At 31.5% G+C, this 6,000-nt stretch overlaps 1 protein-coding gene and 1 pseudogene across 2 annotated transcripts in view; both read left to right on the top strand.

Annotated features, from left to right (window-relative positions):
• GRID2 (glutamate ionotropic receptor delta type subunit 2) overlaps positions 1-6,000 on the top strand; it is a 1,302,586-nt gene that overhangs the window by 546,825 nt on the left and 749,761 nt on the right. The window lies entirely within an intron of this gene.
• Positions 4,315-4,433, top strand: LOC111737296 (annotated as a pseudogene).

The following is a 6,000-nucleotide window of genomic DNA, read 5'->3' as shown; positions in this document are numbered from 1 at the left end:
TGAAAAATTCAGTAGGAAACTCTGATTATAAGTTATAAAAATCTGTATCTGAAGAAGTCATGAATTTCTACTCTATATAAGGTACTCTACCAAGTACTATTGAATATAGCAGGAAATACAGAGCAAGAGTTCACTAAACTGGGGAGACAAAGCCTGCAGGTGTGATGTCAAGTTATAGTATAAGAAAAATGCAAGATATTAAAATTAATTGCTTTATAAGCCATATAAGTGGTATGATAATACTTGCTGTGAGTTTAGGTGAAGTGTAATCACTTTGACCAAAAGGGATGGGGTGGACCTCACAGAGGACAAAGCCTTTCACTTAAATATTAGACAAATAGAATTTGGATAAAATTTTAAGCTCATGATTCATATTATGCTATCTTCCACTCAGATTTCAGTGGACTCTGTGTCTTTCCCTTTTGAAAGCATAGGTAATAATTCGAGCTAACTTTAATGAATAGCTTATGTATCAGATATTGTTTAAAGCAATTTAATGATTACAAATATGCTCTGATATTGACACTATTATTATGCCCATTTTAAGACAACAAATTGAGGTATTAGAGATTATGTAACTCTCCTTGATTGACATAGCTCAGAAGTAATAACTGTAGTCTAACCCAAGCAGTCTAATGATGAATCCTACTGACAATTCAGAATGTCTTCCCACTTTAGGCAACAACTTAATACAGTTGGTCAATATGCTCAAGATAATGTTTTAAATGTAAAGCATCTCCCTTGAATTAATGTCTAAATTTGATTACATCTGGGGGCAAAATGAATTCTAGTAGATTAAGCAAACTAATTAACCTTAGTTTGCCATTTGCTTGGATTGATTTTAAATCATAGAAGTGATCCTGTCAAATAATTATAAAATACAAAAATGAATATAAGGTGTCAGTCAATTTTTTATTTAAATAAAAATTTTAAATAGTTCCTTGTAAAATTCAAATATTTTCAAAATTAAGATAAATTAGAAAAATTTTATATTTAGTTAAAAAGTATTTATTTATTAACCATACTTAATCTTGGCTATATATGGATTTTAGATATATTTACTATTGTTTATAAATATTATTTATTTGTTAATAAAAAAGTATAGTTCATCTTTGGAAATTAGAAGAGAGCACTCTATTACATATTACTTGATTTTAAGACTCACTCTCAAGTACTTTTTGAGTTTTAACATAATTCAAATTCAATTGGGATGCATTTTATTTACATAATGAAAATAGCAGTTGGATATGTTTCAAATTCTGTAATTAATTATCTCTGTTACACTCAGAGTTATGGAAATATCTGGGAAAATGTGCAGGGAGAAGAATGTGTATAAACAAGAGAGAGCCATTTAGATGGCTTCAAAAAATTTTTTTCTGTGTACAGTATGAATTCTTCTTGAAGTCTTCTCTGGCCATTCCACTCAGAAGTAATTTCTCATTTTTTGAATGATGATAAGAGTTATAGGATGCATCTTTGTTAACACTATATCATATCTTGAGATTATTTGCTTAACTCCTACTTATTATAAATGTAAGCATCTTGATGTCAGAGACCCTGTGTGTATGTCATATAGAGCATCTAAAATAGCATCAGGCATGTGATGTGGTGTGGTGAATGGTGTGGTGAATAATTTCTCAATACCCTCTTTGCATAGAAAAAATTTGATGTGTAAAATTCAATGTGAGAAGCAGAGCTCAGTGATAAAACTATAGCAGATATTCATTAGGCTCTTATAGTGTCATTCTCTGTTTCTATTCATAATTTTCCTAATTTACACAACAACCTCTGAATTGGTTACCATCTCCATTTTACAGATCAACAAACATAGGGTTGGCAAAATTAAATTAGTTGGTAAAATTCCAGGCTCTGATATAGAAGTAGAATCACCATTCGATGACAAACCTGGTTTTCAACTCTACATCATTACTTTCTACATTGCATGTCTTGCTTCTGAATTAGTTTAGTAACACAGTTTGGAGCCCCAAAGCTAGGCTATTAGGCCACCTAAATAGAGAGACTACCTCTTGTCCCAATGTAAATTAGTGCAGAAAACATTATTACCCTTTATTACCATTATTACCCAAAAGAATTGTTTGGTAACAGTGTGTTTAGTTTTGTAGGAAACCACAAAACTGTTTTCCAAAGTGACTCTACAGTTCTGCATTCCTGCCAGCAATTAATGAGAGTTTCTTTTGCTCTATGTTCTTATCAGCATTTGATGTTGTCAGTGTTCTGAGTTTTGGTCATTTTAATAGGTGTGTAGTGGTATCGCATTGTTGTTTTAATTACATTACTCTGATGACATATGACATCATATTCTTATTTGCCATATGTATATCTTCTTTGGTGAGATATCTGTTAAGACCTGTGGTCCATTTTTTTAATTGAGTTGTTAGCTTTATTATTGTTGAGTTTTATTAGTTGATTGTATATTTTGGATAACAGTTCTTTATCAAATGTGACTTTTGCAAATATTTTCTCTCAGGCTGTGGCTTGTCTACTCATTCACTTGACCATGTCTTTCTCAGAGCTGAAGTTTTTCAATTTAATGTTTATTAAATTTAAAGCTTATTTATTATTTCTTTCATGAATAATACCTTTGTTATTGTGTTGTACCTAAAGAGTCATTGCCATGCCCAAAGTCATCTAAGTTTTATAGTTTTGTATTTTACATTTGAATCTGTGATCCATTTTGAATTAATTTTTGAGAAGGGTGTTAGGTCTGTGTCTAGATTTTTTTTTCTTTTTTCTTTTTTCTTTTTTTTTTTGCATGTGGATGTCCAGTGGTTTCAACACCATTGTATCGCTTTTCTTCTTTTGTCAGAGATCATATGACTATTTATTGGGCCTATTTCTGGGTTCTCTATTCTGTTCCATCGATCAATTTCCCTTTTTTTTTCCACCAAAGCCACATTGTCTAGATTTCCGTAACTTTATAATAAGTCTTAAAATTGGTAGCATCAGTCCTCTAACTTTGTTCTTGTCCTTCAATATTGTGTTGGCTTTTCTGGGTCTTTAGCCTCTTCATATAAACTGTGGAATCAGTTTGTCAATAACCATAAAATAACTTACTGAGATTTTGATTGAGATTGCAATGAATCTGTAGGTAAGTTGGAATGAACTGACATTTTGACTATGTTGTATTCTATTCATGAATATGAAATATCTCCATTTATTCATTCTGCTTTGATCTCTTTCATCAAAGCTTTGTAGTTTTTCTCATGGATCTTGTACACATTTTGTGAGATTTATATCAATATATTTCATTTTTTGCGGGGTGCTAATGTTAATGATATTGTATTATTAATTTCAAATTCCACTTGGTCAGTGCAGGTATATAGGAACAAGGTTGACTTCTGTATAATAACCTTATAACCTGCAACACTGCTATAATCACTTATAATTCCAGCAGTGTTTTGGTTAATTCTTTGGGAATTTTTTTAGATGGATGATCATCTTTAAACAATGATCTTGATTTCTTCCTGCCCAATCTGTATGCCTTTCATTCCCTTCTCCTGTCTTTTTTTGCATTAGCTGGAACTTCCAGTACAATGTTGAAAAAAAGTGATAGAGGAGACATTTGTGCCTTGTACCTAGTCTTAGTGGAAAAGCTTCAAGTTTCTCATCTTTAAATATGTTAACCATAGGTTTATTGTAGATAGTTTTTTTGTCAAGTTGAGAAAGTTCCCTGTATTCCTAGTTTACTGAGAGTTTTCATCATAAATAAATGTTGGACTTTTTAAATTGCTTTTTCTGAATATATTGATATAATCATGCCATTTTTCTTTTTCACTCTGTTAATGTGATAGAATGCATTAATTGATTTATGAAGGTTGAAACAGCCTTGGATAACTGGCATGAATCCAACTTGGTCATAATGTATAATTTTTTCATACATTGTTGGACTCTATTGGCTGATACTTTGTTGAAGTTTTTTGTATTTATGTTCATGAGAGATATTAGTTGGTAGTTTTCTTTTAATGTCTTTGTTTTGGTATTAAGATAATAAAATGAGTTAAGAAGCATTCCTTCTGCTTCTATTCTCTGAAAGAGATTTTAGAGAATTTATATATATTCTAACTTAAATATTTGGTAGAATTCACCAGTGACTCTATCTGGGCTTTGTACTTTCTGTTTTGGAAGTTTATTAATTACTGATTCAATTTATTTAATAGCCTTAGACTTATTCAGGCTGTCTCTTCTTGGGTAAATTTTGGCAGGATGATTAAATGTCTTGGAAAGTAATTGGCATAAAATAAAGTCTACCCAGATGAATGAATAAATAATCGAGTGGATGAATGAGTAAATGAATGCTACAGCCATACCACCCTGAACAAGCCCAATCTCGTCTGATCTCGGAAGCTAAGCAAGATCAGGCCTGTTTAGTACTTGGATGGGAGACCACCTAGGAAGACCATGTGCTGTAGGTGTAAAAAAATAAAAAATAAGGGATTGTAAGCTGACAAGGTCCTTGCAATCCGTGAGGTCAACCAAGAGTTGCCTTGCCTAAAAAAGAAAAATTAAAAAAAAAAAAAAATGAATGAACATTTTATTCTTGGATTATCAATAGATATTAATTAAATTTAAGTGTGGAATAAAAGTAGTGAAAGAAAGTCAGAGAGAAAACAAGCTCTATTTATTCACTTCTTGTCTCAAAGTTAAAGAAGGAAATAATCATTTAACTTATAATTGTCTTTCTAATAGTTCTATGAGCTACCTATGATTATACTTTCTTTCCAGATTAGGAAATCAATATGCAAAGGCTGCTTTATATGCACTGGTAGTGTTAGTATTAAAAACATTCTTTACCTGATTTCATAACTTCTGATTTTTCTATATAGCATATAACCTTTACCTTTGAGATATATAGAGATGGTACGGAGAATTCCCTAACGAGATATGGTTACTTCTTATTGTGCTGCCCATGTCAGATTATACCATTTTGGAAACTTTAGTTAAACTAAACTTCAGATTATTGACTAAATTAAATACTTTAAATAGAATTTTATGGGAACAATTTTTTAAATTACTGGGAAAGCTCTGATCTCAAAATATAATTAAAAATAAATTTTATAAAATCATTTTGAAGTACTGTTCTGAGTGATGTCCAATAGTTTCTGTACTTACAAAAAAACATAAATCCTAGAATTTTAGATTTGGAATTTTCTTGGAAATAATTTATTCTGTCTCTCCACTTGGTTTAATGGAATACCCTAAGAAGTTATTTTTACTAAACTCCATAGAGAGAATCATGCAAAGGATCAAAAGTAACTGAAGTCAGAATGTTTTGTTCCGTTTTCATAACCTAATACAGCCCAATGAAATGTTACTTAGAATGAATTATTTAGGACATAAAATTTTCTGATACTAGTTTAGCTATGCCATTTTAATGCTCACTTCGATAAAGGTTGGTCCCTAATGATGTTTCTAAGCTTTGTAAAAAACAAAGATATTTTGTTCTTCAAAAATGTTATTTACTCAGTAATACATTGTTATAGAAGAAACAGTGGAGCAAAACTGGAGAAGCTGTGCAGTGTTTGAGAGCAGAGAATGTACTGTCAGGATACCAGAGTTTCAATCCTGGATTCACCACTTGCTGTTCGGCAAGTTGTTTCAACTTCTTAGGGCCTCAGTTTTTATATTTAAAATGTACGTAGTAATAGAATCTATTTCACAATGTAATGTGAATAATTTATCATATATAAAACAGAGAGAACAGTGCCTGGTATGTGGTAAGCACTATGTGCATGCCTGTCATAATCATTCTGTGTGGAGACAGAACTGAACACAAGGCTCTGGGCCCATGGTTCTTTAGCTTGTTTTGAAAATTATGTCAATAACAAGGCATAACACTTGTTACTAGCGTAACACTAAATAAATTATGAGAGTTTAGAAAAGAGGTTAGAATATCCTGGGCATGGCTTGTGTGTGTGTATGTGTGTGTGTGTGTGTGTGTGCGTGTGTGTGTGTGTGTGTGTGTGTGTATGTGTGTCTGTG

The sequence above is a fragment of the Pteropus vampyrus genome, unplaced genomic scaffold (genome assembly GCF_000151845.1).
Source record: "Pteropus vampyrus isolate Shadow unplaced genomic scaffold, Pvam_2.0 Scaffold25, whole genome shotgun sequence".
NCBI classification, from domain to species: Eukaryota; Metazoa; Chordata; class Mammalia; order Chiroptera; family Pteropodidae; genus Pteropus; species Pteropus vampyrus.
Note: the sequence above shows the minus strand (reverse complement) of the source record. Positions and strands in the feature narration are given on the sequence as shown.